Source organism: Phragmites australis, chromosome 18, assembly GCF_958298935.1.
Source record: "Phragmites australis chromosome 18, lpPhrAust1.1, whole genome shotgun sequence".
Classification (NCBI taxonomy): Eukaryota; Viridiplantae; Streptophyta; class Magnoliopsida; order Poales; family Poaceae; genus Phragmites; species Phragmites australis.
The window spans coordinates 23716277-23733062 of record NC_084938.1 but is presented as its reverse complement, the minus strand read 5'-3'; positions in this window follow the sequence as shown (position 1 = coordinate 23733062).

Genomic DNA, 16786 nt, shown 5'->3' with positions numbered 1-16786 from the left:
GACTAGATGTGGTCACTGCAAACACTAAAGGAGGTTCAAAAGTTGACAGGATGCATAGCAGCCCTTAGTCGATTCATCTCCAAGATGGACGAATGAGGGATGCCTTTCTTTAAGTTGCTAAAGAAACATGACCGGTTCGAGTGGACGGAAGAGGCGGAGAAGGAATTTCAAGACATGAAAAGGTATGTATCATCTCTGTTAATTCTAACCCTGCCTAACGACAAAGAAGAGCTCTTTTTGTACATTACAGCTACCCCATAAGTTGTAAGCATGGTCCAAGTGTCGAACAGGAATGTCCTGAGATAAAGGCCAAGAGCCAGAAGCCGATCTACTACATGAGCGAAGTCCTGCATGATGCTAAGCTATGATGCTCACAAGTACAGAAGATACTCTCCACAATCCTGATGACTTCTCAGAAGCCACGACATTATTTCCAAGTGCACAAGGTCACCGTCATTATGATGTATCTGCTAAAAGATGATGGGCGGTCAAACTCAACGAGTTCAACGTGGGCTATGCACCACGTACAAGCGTTAAGTCGGAGGTACTAGCAGAATTCATCACCGAATGGACACACGTTGAAGAAACAAAACCAAACATGGTCGAGGACCACTGGAAACTTTTCTTCAATGGATCGCTCACGTTCCAAGGCTTGAAGGCTAGCATCATACTCAAATCTCCAATGGGCGACAAACTTAGGTATGTAATTCAATTAGAATTTAAAGGTTCAACAATGTTGCAGAATACAAGGGATTGGTAAATGGGCTCAGCATAGCTACGTCACTTAGAATCAGGCGACTATCGTGAAAGTAGACTCGCAGTTAGTTATAAACAATGTGCAAAAGGAGTATCAATGCTTGCACGACAACATGGTGGCTTATCTAAATGAGGTATAAAAGTTCAAGCAAAAGTTCGTAGGGCTAGAGTCTCGCATATCCGAAGAGGAGACAACTCCACCACCGATGAACTCGCCAAGCTCGCTTCGTCTCGTTTACCAACACCTATGGGAGTCTTCGTCAAGAAACTCCTCAAACCATCTATCTTTATAGCCTTGAGTATAGATGCTACCCAACTCAGCCAGCAGTCTTGTTAGGTCAGCGAGACATAACCCGTAGACACGAAAGCTGCACTACTCGAACACAAGCCGACTTGGATGACTCCATTTTGAGCCTATCTCTAAGGTCGAGAGATCCTTGACTATGATGTGTCTGCACAGAAAATTGTTTGTATGTCCAAGCTATACATTTTGGTAGACGGCAAGCTCTACCAAAAGGAGAGTAACATAATCTTGATGAAGTGCATCACTCAGGAAGAGGGCAACAAAATATTGCTCTATATCCATGGAGGCACGTGTCGTAATCATGTGTTGTACCGCACCTTGGTTGGAAAGGTTTTCTGTCAAGGGTTCTATTGGCTGACTTCCCTCCATGATGCTTACGAGCTGGTCAAATAGTGCGAGAGCTGCCAATTTTTTGGGAGACAGAACACTCGACTAGCCTAAGCTCTGCAAATAATTTCTCTTTCTTGGCCTTTCTCTGTCTAGGGCTTGCATATCCTGGGACCGTTCCCAAGGACCTAAGGTGGTTATAAGTTCCTATTTGTAACTATCGACACATTCGCTAAGTGGATCGAGCCGAACCCGTAGGAAAGATAATCACAAAAGCAGCTAAGAAGTTTTTAGGAGCATAATTACTCGATACAACATCCCGCGTCGAATAATTACAGACAATGGTAGCCAGTTCAGAAGTGGAACCTTTACTTCCTCAGCTTCAACAGCTCACTCCCAGAGTAACAGTTAGGTCGAGCGCGCCAATGGTATAGTCTTGTAGAGTATCAAAACTTGGGTCTTTGATAGGTTGAAAGCCTACTAGAAATGCTGGGTGAAGAAACTTCCCTTTGTACTATGGGCCATCCGCACCTCAACTAACATAGCCACTAGCGAAACTTCGTTCTTCTTAGTCTACGAGGCAGAGGCAGTGCTCTCGACTGAGCTGCAGTTTAGGTCACCATGAGTGGAAAGTTACTCGAAAGAAGAGCAAGAGCAATTACGAGCAAACGATATCAATCTCCTAGAGGAGTATCATGATTGAGCATCCATGCGAGCTACTAAGTATCAACAAGCGTTGCATAGTTATCACACTCAGAAGATCCAGCTAGGAAACTCACTACTGGGGACCGTTCTGCGAAAGGTGTAGAAATAGGCTAGGCGCAACAAGTTATTACCTATGTGGGAAGAGCCCTACATAATAGTCGAATTCACTCAACCTTGATCGGTGCAATTATCTACTACAAATGGTGAGGTACTCAAAAACTTTGACAGTTTCATTCATAGATAAAGTAAATTGAAGGTTAGTCGATTACATTTAATTAGACCAACTTTTCCATTACATAATCCCAAAGACAATATCTGAGGCCTTCCCTCATACTAAGAAGTGGTGGCCCTCATGGGACCAAAGAAAAGTTGACAGAAAAGATTCACTTAAGTCTTGCAAATAGTGAAGATCCATCAATTATAAGAGTTCAATGTATGTGTTGGAAGAGTGCAGGAAGTGGAACCGTAATTGCTCTCGAATGAATCAAGGAACCTCTTCCGCTCCTCCTTGGGGTGGCAGTTGATTGCCTCGGGAACCACACACTGGCCAACGAAAGGGCTAGGGAAAGTGGCTGAGGCAAAGACCCTGCCCGTGCTGGAGCTGCTGACCAGCATCAGCGATGCCGAAGGTCCCTCCGCAGGATACAAAGACAATCTGGTGGTTGTCGATGGAGACGACGATCATGCTTTCTTCACCACTGGAGGCTCGGGGGCTCCATCGCCAAAGACCTTGTCAATGACCTGGTTGATGATCTCTTCAAGATCATCACCATCTTCATCCCCCTCTTTCACAGCCCGTGTCGCTTGCTCCCGCGCTGCTCGCTCCGCATCATTGGTGTCAAGGAAGAGCCAAAGGTGCTGAGTGAAGGGTCAACAACGAGAAATTCTACATCTTCTTCTCAATCTAGTTATTGAGCGAAGAGTCATGGGCTATGTCAGATATTTCTTGATGCTACAGCTCTACTTTCTATCTTGATTATCACATCAAACAGAGAGTCAGTGGCTATATCGCATACTTTTGATGCTATGACTTTACTCTCAACTCGATCTAGTCATCGAGTAGAGAGTCAGGGGCTATATCATATATTTTTGATGGTACAGGTAGGTTTTTTCTTACTCTCCGATCGGGAAATCTTCTACTCAACTAGAGAGTCGGGGGCTACATAGTAATACCATATTTTGTAAATACATGGTTTCTGAAAAAGTTACTGGATAGAACCAACAAAGATTGTTAGACATCTCACGCATAATTGCCCATAAGATTTTGAACTTCTAGTCGGTCCCATATGTGTTCTCTATCAAGTTCATGTTCGCATAATGGCTAAGTACACAAGTCGGATAAAGTTTGCAAAAACCATCATGCTATCTATTTATCTAGTTTTTACACTAGTTTTCTTTTCCTTACTCTTTTGGTTACCTCGAGTGATTACTCTTTTCCTTACTCTTTTGGTTTAATAATGTGTCTGGTTGAGCTTTCAGGTGCCAACAGATATGCAGTCAACCAGTTCCGAGGATGGTCATAACACATACTAATCAATATTGCATCTACTGATGCTAGCTCTATTTCATCAACAAGAAAATAGTAGGCAATAGCATAATAGACAAGCAAAATAGTAGTAATGTTACAGATATCCTCAAATCACCAGACAAGTTTTCAAATGTTTCAAGTTGAGTACTTGAGGAGATCAATTAGAAGGACTACCCTCACTCTCATCGTGAGGCAATCTAAGTGCTAAAGACTCGATGAAGATAGGGATTAGGGGCCTGATACTTTGAATAATGTCTGTTGCCTCCTCTGTAGGGCACTCAAACCCCTCCGTCACCACCGATGTGTCGAGGTTGAGGTTGTAGCTCTTGAGGAGACCAAGCATCATCTTGGCACTAATGGAAGCTAACTGGTTCATACGGTCAAGGGTTTGTTCACTCAGCTTTTGAAGCACTACAACTGCAGAATCTTGATTGGCAGCCATGGTGTCCAGATCAGTTTCTGTCTTCTTCAAAGCACCCCTAAGTTCTTCCAACCCTTTATCCTTCTTCTTGATGACTTTTATTGTTTCAATGAGAGCCTCAAGTTTGATCATCAAGTTTTCTTTGAGAGTTGGGAAAGCAAATAGAAATAATTCAACATCAGTTGCCTGATGTTCGAATCATATACTAGTGATCTGTAGGTAAACCAACCATTGATTTTTTTCTTGGTGAGAGGTTAGTAGGACATCCTTCTCCTCGAGAGGCTTCTGGTTTCCAGAGTGGTCGATCTCCAAATGCTGATCTTTGACGATCGCTACCTAGGCACTTATAGTTGTAAGCATGCCAGCCCACACCATGGTTTGCACCTTCATGGCCTTGTTAAAAAAGAAGGGGCAGAGTTAACATGGTCAAAAGGTGAAGCATGGGTTGTATAATGAATGAAAAAGGCGGATTACCTTGACTCGAGCTTCTATTGCTGCCCAAGGATAAATAACCAGGAACTTACTGTCTCTTTGGTAACCACTCCCATCACTGTGGTGCCTCATTCAACGTAAAAGGAGGGGTGATAGCGTGGTGCAAAACTTTGCATGCTCATTCACGCACATTAAATGCACCTATACCCAATGGTTCAAATTTCAGAGTTTTCTCTTTTAACTCTACTCAGAGTTGGGTGTCAATAAGTCGAGTTTCAAATCTTTTTTGAGTCTCGAGTGTGGAAAATGGCAGCGCTTGACCCAGTTGTATTTCCACTCGATATTTGGAATAGGGCCTTTCTTGCTTGATTCTTTTGACCACAAGCTCGATCCACCTTACTCGATCGAGCTTTGACTTGGCGGTACTCGAGTGGGCACTTGTAGAAGCCCTTCCTACTGAGCAGAGTTAGGGGGCTACCATCGAATATCTAACTATAGGGTATATGTGTAGAAAGACTACACCAAATAACTTTGGATATTGCGGACCCAGATCTGTGGGACCCGATATACTCGGAGATCTCAAAAACATATACGAAGAAGGTCTTGATCGGGTTAACCGACTCGAGTACGACTAGTATCTAGGTCGGATTCATCTGATTTTCCTTGGCTGACAAGACATATGACTCTCTATTGACTACAGTTAGACCCGAGATGGTACATCGACCCCTATATAAGGCGGGGACCCATGCCTCTAGGAAGAAGGAAGAATCCATGCATACACAATTCAAGGCAGCAACACCAAGACCCTAGCAATTGGATATACTTAGCTACTTCAACCCTAGTTTAGCCTAGATCCAATCTTCGCTATTGTAATAGGTCTAGCCACATTGCTCATACTCAAGATAATCAATATATGGTAGCATCCACACAGGACGTAGGGTATTACTCCAATCGGGGGCCTGAACCTGTATACATCGTGTGCCTTGTTTCCTGCTTGATCCCTGATCTGGAAGGTATCCCTGTTTAATTATAAATATATTATCAAACACTAATCTTCGACGCGAGTTACAAATCCAACTTGTAATTTTCAAATTTTTAGCTCCTACACTGAAATTGTTGTCTCAAAAATTTAGACAAACAACTTGAAATCCCCTATATTTTATCTAAAAATATAAACCTTCACTTGGACAAATCAACTTCTAGCAAGATGGCATGGCAGAACAAAGACGCTCCCACCGAGGCCTCCTCCTCCACACATCCCCTTTCCTTCCACTTCTTCCTCCCACTCCCTTTGCACATATTGGGTCTCGCCCGTTCAATGATGATGTGAGGTCTCACTCATTCTGCAAGCAAGACTTTGCTCTTGCCCGTTGAACGGGGGAGACCTTCCTCGTAGCGACGCTCGATGGGCCCACCCAAAAGGTGTTGCCCACTGTTCGGGCAAGATCTTTTGGGTATAAAAACTGGTCGCGCTAGCCCTGCTGACATCAGCTTGTCATTTCTTTCCAACCTAGCTAAGAGAGAGGGAAGAGAGGAGGAGAGGGGAGGGGAGGGAGGAGAAATAGGAGGCAAAGTCCTGCTGTAGGAAGGAGGTACATTTTTTGATACATTTTTTTTACAAACTCGGTATGATAGCCACTAGTGCTAGATTTTGATATAGGTTATAGGTTAGATCTAGAATTATTTTTACAAACCCGGTATGCTAGCCACTAGACGTAGGCTAGAATGTAGATCTAGATTTAGAATTAGGGTTAGACATAGTTTAGCAATTAGATCCTGCTTATATGCATATTTTAGCAATTATATGTAGTATCTACACATATGTTAGGTATTAGATGTAGAATTTAGACATGGTGTAGACATAACTGAGGTAATAGATGTAGGATTTAGAGGTGTTTGATGTAGCAACCTGTGGATATGTTGTTGCAATATAGATTAACTGGTTGGCCATATTTTAATGAATGTTGCATTATTGTAGATGTATTTTTACATAATTTTTATATTCTATTTTTTGTCGATGATTTGTAGGTATGTCGAATAAGTGACAGTTTAAGATTTTTTATGCAGACAGTAAAATATTATATGGTCCTGAAGGGGTAGTACCATTCATATTTGAGTCAATAGATAAGGGTATCTCCAGACCTATGCAGAAGAGTGTTGGACACTTGTACGCCTGGTTGATGCGAGGTTTCAAAATAGACCCCGAGGTTCAAGAGATTACCATTAGCATTGTGCGTAACCATATGAGAGATGGTTTGTACTAGAAGGTGTACTCGCTCAGGGAAGATCAATTCTGGAGGATGTACCTACAAGATGTTATGCAAAGAGGTTGGCCACCTATGTTTCTTGTGCAATGAAGAATAAGGAGACAGTTGAGAGAGATGTAGGGTGGGGGTATGCGAAGGAGGAGAGTGATGAGGAAGAGTATGAGGAGGATGAGGATAATGAGGATGTCGATCCAGATGTTGTACATTCATCAGATTATCTGACTAAACCGACCGGTAAGGTAGACGAGGGGGAATAAATCCCTTCTCTAATTAAACAAATGGAGCGCGATGATCTTGAGGCTAACATATCTCTTGAGTATGACATATCATATGATGAGAATGTTGCTTCTATTCCCGCGGACTGAAACAATCCTAATTTTAACAACCATGTGGTGAATAAGGGGTATCAGGTGCCCTATGAGTATACGTAGAATGAGGAGACCAAGGGTGCTAGGTATCATATGAGTCAGGCTATGAAGGATGGTGTGACTTAATGAGTGACATAGTTTCGACAGCATTTTTATGTTGTCAAGTCAAGTAAGAAGGAATATGATGTCAAGTGCGTGAGGGAGGGTTGTTCGTGACGGGTGCATCGCTTCATGGAGAAGTGGGTTGAGTATTGGGAGGTGTCAATTGTGATGGACCACACTTGTAACATAGACGAACTTGAGCCTAGCCACAAGAACATCATCTTAGCCTTTGTCATCAAAGTGATGTACGCCCAGATTGTGAACAACTATGAATCAGAGTCCATAATCAGGCAACTTGAGGAGAGGTACAAGTATACTATCAGCTACAGCAAAGCATGTAGGCTTAATAGGAAGGCAATTGAGATGAGGTTTGGGATCTACAAAGTGTCATATGACAATCTTCTACACTTGCTACAGACCATTGCTCGAAGGAACCCGAGGATGTATTACAATATTGATAAGTACCCATTGCTATCTAAACCTGGCAAGTAGGTCCTAAAGCGATGCTTCTTTGCATTAGGACTATGTATCAAAGCTTTCGAGCATTATCGGCTTATCCTCTGCATCGATGGTACTTTCCTTACCTGCATGTACAAAGAATAGATCCTGCCTGCTATTGGGGTTGATGAGAACAACCAAGTGCTACCGTTGGCCTTTGCATTTGTGGAGAGCGAGAACACCAACAGTTGGTATTGGTTCCGGTACTGTGTAAAGATGATAACTGTGGGTGCTTAGCAGAATGTGTGCCTTACATATGACCGGTATGCAGGGATGCTCAAGGCTATTTAGTATCTGCATAATGGAATGGACGATGGCATGATGGGACCTATATGGCTAGATCTGCATAGTAGGTGGTGAATGAGGCATTTGGGTGCAAATTTCTTCCACCAATTTAAGAACAAGAACCTTATCAACATGTTCAAGAAGCTATGCGGTCGGAACCAGCAGCGGAAGTTTGATGCTCTTTGCAAGACACTGGATGAGGTGATAAAGAAGCAAACACAGGAGCGTGCATGGAGGCCTGTGAGGGGACTAGAGGATAAACCAGTACTTCTTGAGTCCTTGCCAACGGATAATGAAGCTAGGATAACACGGATGATCGGATCATCTACCAAGTCATTTAGTGAGTGGATTGAGAATGAACTTAAGGAGAAGTGGGGTCTACTCTACTACACAAACAGGGCTAGGTATGGTATTATGACTACAAATTTAGCAGAGGATTACAACTGGGTGATGAAAGGTGTTACGGGGTTGCCGCTGTTAGGGATTTTAGAGTTCATATTTCAAGGGACCTTCAATATTTTAGGGAGCGCTATGCAATAGCGCACCTGACGCTAAACAATGTTCGTCTGTTTTATGGGACAAAGATGACTATGTACATGGAAGACAAAACAAAGAAGGCAAAGATGTAATGGGTGAAAGACATGGGAACTTCACAACATAGATAGGAAGTTTTATGCAGGGACAAAGGAAGGAAGGGGACGAGCATGAGAGAGTTATCAAAGAGTGCACTCTCTTCGGTGACAGGTGCATTTTCAGCTGCTACAAGCCGATGCTACTGCACAAGCCATGCTCACATATGATTGTCATGTGTGCTATGACGGGGATGAGGACTCGGAGGTACGTCTCCAACTACTTCAAGATGGAAGCTCTGTTCAACACCTGGAATCATGAAGTCTATGGTTTCAGGATTTATGGTTCTTTTACGAAGGAACATGTGACCGATTGTGTGTTTATCCTTGATCCTGAGAAGATGAAGTAGAAGAAGGGATGATGTAGGACTAAGAGGCTCCATAATGACATGGATAAAGCAGAAGCCGGCCGTAGCGTGAAATGGTGCAATAAGTGCAACGAAACAGAAAACACTTATGAGAAATGCACCGTTAGTGTGCTAAGTGTCAACCCCACGAAAGCATCACCTTCCAGCTCAGCTTCAGATGGGAGATGTTCTCATGCTCGTCGATCGTCTGCTTCGTTGATTCATTGAGTTTGATTAATATTGTAATTCGTAGTGTGATGGATATTCATGTGCGCAAAATTATAGTTTACTATTGTAGTAGTGAGACTGTCATTACGTTTGAGGTTGTAATATGTTAAGTTGTGATTCGTTAACATATTTATGTACACTTTGAACAATCTATTATCTCATGTTATATGTTGCATACTTACTTATTACTCTTTATTTATTTTTCTTATCAAACTATAAATAACTTATGAACATGTAGGTATGGCGTAACTGGAGCTGCTTAACCCTTAGCTCGACGTTAGGCATGGTTCATACCGCATCGCCGTGCAGGCTGAGTAGCTCCCGGTACTACGACCCTATGTACCAGATGAGCTCATGAGGGTTGACTCACGCTAGATCTTGAGGTTTGTACTATTTGAATGTAACATTTTATACGGCTTGTTATCGGTATTGCTCGCTAATTGTATTTTGTTTGCAGGTTGATTGCTGCTGGGTTACTACCGCTATGTTGGATGGTGAAGGTGGATGTGTTGGTGGAGGGCTTGGAGCAACCCACGTGGTTCAGCTACAACAGGGCTCTGCTCATTGCCCTTGTTGACAGGTGGCATCCAGAGACGCACACGTTTCACTTCTCGTACGATGAGATGGCACCCACGCTCGAGGACATCTCTATGCTGATGAGCCTGCCTTGTCTGGTGCCGCTATTGGAGCGAGAAACATGGGCTTGGAGTGAAGCGACGAGTTGCTGGGACGCTTCTCCGTCGTTCAACGAAGGTACAACCAAGCCTTGTTAAGGGCTTTTCCAGCGTTCGATAAGCACAGCTCCGACAAAGGCATTTCTCGTTCAATTTGTGGTATGTCCGTCTTGTACTGTTTTTTCATATCCTTTACGTTACTAACCGATGAATATATTTGTAATTATTTCTTTTTTGACAAGTGGACAACACCCATTGTTGGCAACAAGGACATCTACCACCACTTGGCGGCGTACCTCCTGTGGTGTTCGGGTGGATCATGTTCATCGAGACTCACATCAATATGGTCTAGTGGAGCATGATCCCCTATGCCAGAGAGGTTGCGAACTGCGACTTGAGGGAGGTCTCGTGGTATAGCTAGGCTTCTGCTGTGCTGACTATGACATATCGCCGCCTGTGCGATACCTGCACGAAGACCAACACCAACACAATTCTCATTGGGTGTCCCCTGCTACATCAGATGCGGTCGTACGAGCACTTCACCATTGGTATGCCCATTGTCGACCATAGCGTGTATAAGTACCCTACCGACAGTGTTGACGACCCGACCATGGGCTCATTTTGGTGTAGATGTAGGGTAAGAGCTATGAACTCTGCATGTATTTGTTCATTACTTCTTTTTTGTTTGTCTAACTTAGTTTGGTTGCATAGCCGACTTGGTCCAATGTGCAGACACATCATGCGTACCTGGATTTCGTTCACCAGTTCGATGAGCTGACAGTGAACGACATCCTTTGGAGGCCATACATAGAGGAGGAGGTACTTCAATGTGCTCCACTTGTACTTTTGGTGCTATGCTTACGGGACCAGAGTACTGGCTCACATGGTGTGCCCTCTTCTTCGACATCTATGTCGAGTACTCACCGCATCACGTGATGCGGCAGTTCAGAAAGTTGTAGGCACTCCCACTCCTACTCACTAGGACGGTGCCTAGCAACATACATAAGTGCGTAATGTTATAATTACCTTTTCATTGGAGACACTGCTACACATTTTTCCATATGCTTATGTTTTTGTAGGTTGACGCACAAGGGTACTCATAGAATGAGCACATTTGCGTCTCGTGTGCACACGTGGGTTGAGAAATGGGACCAAGCTATCGAGGATGTCATGGATGAGGATCGGCCGCACTCTGAGGAGGCGTACGTGGTGTACTTGTCATGGTTCGTGGCCTGGACATGGTTTCGGGTCACGCACACACCGACCGATCTTCCACAGTACATGCCGAACGTGCGCAGCATGTGCCCGACGCACAGGGACCAAGCGCATTCGCTTGGGGTACGTAGAGCAGTACATGACTAGTCATTTACTATAATTCTTGGTATAAAAAATTGTCTAATGAAATGAAACTTTTATTTGTAGAGGGACATACTGTACCAAGTTGAGATCGAGGCACAGGTGACCCAGGTGTGGATCAACAGTGGCCTTGAGGTCCCCAGGGGCGAGATGAGCGTAGTGTTATGCCGGATTATCCGACAGGTGCATAAGGTCATCAGGTCGCTAAGTTGCAAGTCGTCCTCGAACGTTGCGATGGGCCCAGGAGGGCTAGCTCCTCTCCTGCCACACCCCTTGGCCACGTTCACCGAGTTGTTACACCCACTGGTACGTCAGACCTTCGTTGACGAGCCATCGAGGCGGTCTTCCACCCCGACTTCTGACCCCTACTACGGTGGCACCTTAGTGAGGCAGTCATTCACCGGGGTAGGGACCTGCACTACAGTGGCGCATGGGTTAGGAATTCTTTCTCTGGCGCTGGTGGCCCCAGCTACAACATCATAGCATCTAGACTAGCCTTCATCGATTTAGTTCTACCCCGGTAGCGGATCAACACAGCCTTCCTCCGCGGACCTGGGTCCTTCAAGTTCTTACGTCCCTAGCTCAAGTACGATACCTGCTTCATGAATAACCAATCATTACTTATCTCATGCTTTATTGGTGCTAATATATTTTCTTTGTTGTTCCATGTGCAGAGATCGACGATCTCGAGGACGTAGAGGCATAGGGTAGCTACATGGAGATGCTCCTCAAGGACGATAATTAGGTCCCTGGGTACTCCTATATCTTCGGATAGAGTAACAAGCTCGGTGCGTCACAGCTACCTGGCGCGTCACTTACATTGACACAACCCTCACAAGATGACTACGCCACTCCACCGCCCATTGGACGGCCTGAGCGGGTGATCGTTCCACCAGAACCGCTCACGTACTCAGTTCACCAGGTGAGAGTGAAAAGGCACAGGGTCCTGAGGGCGGATGCGACTAGGGGTCGCTCCCAAGAGGGGACGCAACATATAAGCTACTATGTTATTGTTAGTTTCATGGTGTTATGTTATTGTTAGTTTTATGGTGTTATGTTATTATTGGTGTTATGGTACTATGTTAATGTCAGTGTAATGTTACTTTCTTTATGATAATATGTTTTTGTTAGTGCCATAATATCTTGCATGTACCATGTTTTTGTTTTATGATTCTATTCGGACCATAGAATCATACCACGAGCATACAATAACAATCATAATAAACATATCGATCTAACATACAATGGCATGTATGATACCCCTAGTGGTGTACCAAAGTTTTGCCTTACATGCCTTAAGAAATGTAAAAGGGCGAAGATCGATGGAATGATACACAAACTACAATGCCGTCCTTACAGTGGTTCTAATCGTACTGACTTAGAATGAACTGCGAGGAGCCTGCTGAGTTCCAATAATGTCCACCACCGTATTGCACTGACAGAGGAGGGGAAGGAGCACGAGGTGGGGGAGGAGCATCCCTATTATGGCACGGGTAGGTATACCATGGATTGATGCATACAGAATGGTCCTGCATGTGTATTACAGGAGGACTTGGCATATTCTCCACCTCCCTCTGCAAGTCAAACATTTGGTCTCGCAGGTAGTGGATGATATCATTGATATGCTACAGAACAGGAGGATCAATCCATCTCGTGTAATGGCAGTTGTCGGGGTCGTCGCCGGAGACTTGCAGAAATGTGATGATCACAATGTATAATATTTTCAAAAAAAAAGATACGGATGGTCATGGTGATATATTTCTCACCCTACCAAGAGCACATCAAAAGAATCTACGTCCCCACAGATGCTCTCATCGTACATCTGAACAATGCAATCGTAGCCATGAGAGCACTTGTGCTAGGGCTTATTCGAGTGCTCGTAAATCCTTAGGTGACTTGAAGAACGAAAATCACTCCAATACTGCAAAGGGAAGTTGTAGAGAGGCTCATCGTACACAATTAGACCAAACAAACTCTACCATCTCACTGCTGGCCATCTCGCCCTCCTTCTTTCTCGCCCCCTCCCACCCCTAGCCTTCATTGACCTTTGTGGCCTTAGTTTCTAGATATATGCACTTTTTATAGATGCGTTGTAGTACCGTATGTCATTTTACCGTAGTGTAATATTACCATCAAATTTTTGTTATCCGCACACATCCAACTGTGATAATAAAATTGACATCTTCTACTAGAACTGGTCACATTAATAAATATGTACTATATTTTCAGACGTAGTCTTTTCAGACATAGCCTTTTCAGAATTAGCCTTCTCATCAATAGTCTTTTCAAGCTAACTTTTTTTAGATCTAGCATTTTCAGAAGTAGCCTTTTTAGATATAGTTTTTTTTCAGACATAGCCTTTTAAGATATAGGCTTTTCATAAGTAGGCTTTTCAGATGTAGTCTTTTCAGAAGTAGTTTTTTTAGTTCATATAATCACACCTTAGTGCAGAATTAACTGCTTTCTTAGGGCCGATTTATGTGAACTTAGTCCATGTACTAGCACAAATCTGTTGTATAAATAGATGATCTTCTAGCTACATGTAGAACCAAACAACTAGCCTCAACCTTCACAACTCTAACAAAAATAACATCAGATCCTTTCCCCAAGGTATGTTAGGTTTAGACGCACTACTTGTTTAAATGAGAATGATCGTGTTTCATACATGCCACCATATATATCACAGTTCTCATTAAAATCACCATATACAACTTTTTGTTTCCGTCAAATCCAAGTATCCAAAATATCGCACAAACATCTAATAACACTGAATGAATCGACAACAAAAAATTACGACGCATATATACATATTATATCACAAATAAAATTAAATTCGGCCACAACAAGGTGTCGCTAATTTATTAGACGACACCTTACTATCCCCCGTTCATTAGGCGAGACAAAGGTGCACGTGGCACGTCATCACGATTTTTAATTTCTGATCAGTAGTTCCACAAGGTGTTATCCGTTCATGGGATGAGATTTTACTCTCGCTCAATGAACGGACGATGATAGTCTATTTTTATAATTTTTTAAAATGGCATGTAATTTGCAAATATTAGAAAAAGTGTGTGTATATATATATATAATTCGCTGCGGCTGCCCAGGAAGGCCCAGGCGTGCTGTTCTGTTTTGACGAACAACAGAGACATCTGGGCCGCGCTACAACTCATTGGTACAAAGTGAGGCGGCAGGCTCGATTGCCGACGCTTTGATGCGGCGGGTCCAGCCTTCAGGAGGAGTAGCCGCCAGTAAGGCCCGGAAGAAAGGGGCAGTGCTGCCGGCCGCGAGGCCCGGTGGAAGGTGGTCGCGTGGGCGGGATCTGCCGAGTGCTCGCGACGAGCACGACAGCGCTCAATCGATGCAACGGAGTTGTTCGGCCGAGACGCGGCCCCGCACAACAACTAGCCCCGGCGTGCGCAATCGGATTCAGACCCCAACTTTGCCCGTTCTCCCGGATCTGTCAACTCGGGGCGCAAGTCTCTTTTGCTTTCGCCGGCCCGTAGGCTCACACTCGCATGTGCCCGCGGTGCCGTGCGTGAAAGATCAGTAGTAGCTCCAGGGTTTTGGTTTGATTTGAGGGGAGAAAGAAAGAAAAGGCAAAGGCAAAGGCTGGGAGGTGTTGTACTACCTTAGGTGTTAGCTTTTTGGAACCGATGGATTGGATTAGACTGGCCGGAAAGCGCTGCTGGCCTGGCTTCCCTCCCTTCCCCTTGTGTTGTCTTCGTCATCAGGCAGTGTTTTCACCAGCGCAATCGAATCCCCCCGTGTCCATCCGGCCGGGGCTAGCTCCATCAGCGGCAGCAGCAGGGCATGATGGGTGGCCAGGAAAAGGGTTTGTGCATGATGCGCTGTTGGCGTGTTGCGAGACAGCGTATTCCCGTACTATTAACCAAGTTTCGCTTGGTTAGTTTCAGTACGAAAACAAAACAATAACATTTGGAAAAAGTTCACTCTTCTCACCCTTGGAGCTAATACTATCTATAGTACAGTGAGGTTACATGTATCTATAGTGCAGTAAGGTTACATGACACGCGCGCATGTATTGTTTATACTTCAAGAGACAGATGATGTCGAATTTTGACGGACGGATAATTCCACGATATGTAGCCCAACCTGGGTAGCCATAAGCACTGCGAGCCGGAGCATGTCGCTGGTTGTTCGCTCGTGCCCTCTCTTCCCGCTCCTCGGCGTTGGTTCCTTTCGGCGAGAGCACGATTGCTGGAACGGAGGCACGAGCAGGAACACGGGGACAGGCGGCTGCGCACCTGTGCTGGTGCTGGTGGGGTGGCAGGGCAGGTGACCAAATGCGCGCCGAGCCAAAACATGCATGCAAGCTTGCGACTAATCATGAGCCCCGGGAAACACAGAAGCGTCCATGAACTTATCGCCCTCCCATTGTACTGCTCAGTGCATGCATGCTCGCCCTAGCCATAGCCTAGCTCAGCTTTCTCCCTCCCCGCCTGCAGATGTAGCTCATGCTAATTCATGGCTAGCTCACATGGTTCGCTGTTCTCGCTCCCTTCTGAGTGTAGATCATGCATGGAGCGCGTGTAAAAGAGGAGCATTTCGATGTTGTCGTGGGGGAGCGTGGCGTTTACTCGCTATTCCGCTTTGCCGAAGCGAGAGTGCGAGTAGGGTGGTGCAGTGCTAGGATGGGAGGACCGGAGGATGAAAGGCGAGAGAGAGGAAATGATGGCAATCATGAGAGGGTAGTAGAGACAACGATGGAATGGAATATGTCTTGTGCAAGTGTGCATGCCCCCGCCACGGCTACCACACCTGGCCCTGGGCGGATGGATGTGTGGGTTCATTCCTGGAGCTACGCCCCCCCCCCCCCCCCCGCGCGCACTGGCTGCACTGCACGCACGCGGAGGGAATAGCCCTGGGTGGCCGGGTGGAGGCGCCCAAATCTGCTGCGCGCTGTTCGTGTACGAGTGAATAATTACTGGCGCGCACCGTGCGCGTCCTACTCGTGATTCCGTTCTGAATTAGCGTGGTGAAAAAATGGAAGCGATCGATGCCATACGATCGAGGTGGGGCTTTGCGTGGTTTCCGCTGAAAGTGTTGCACCCATGACGCAGGCCGTCAGGAAATTAGCCTTACTGGCCCCAGTTGGTTATTACCCACTTACGCAAGTGCAGTTGTGTGGTTTTCTCACTGTAATTTATACTGGGAACACTTATTACATTGCAATATTTTTTTTGCCTGAAAAATATTTACGATGCATTCGGCCTTAACCCAACACCTGCCCGGCCACCAACAAACCGGCCTAGCCCTAGCCGAAGTAACAGTATACGAGACAGATTGAGGTTTTTAAAAAAAACAGGAGATCAAAGAGTAAAAGCCTCGAAACAGAAGCCTGCGAGGAATAGAAACAGAGACCACGACCGAGCTTCCCCCGGCCCATTCCTCGTCTTGTCACTGTCTACACCCATGCCTTTTCCTGCGTCACTTCTCTCTCCGTCAGGGAGACAGGTCAGTTTGAAATTTATTTGCTCTGGCTGGGACCAGCCAGGACGCCACCACAAAGGCAGGCACAGGCGCGGGTACAGACGA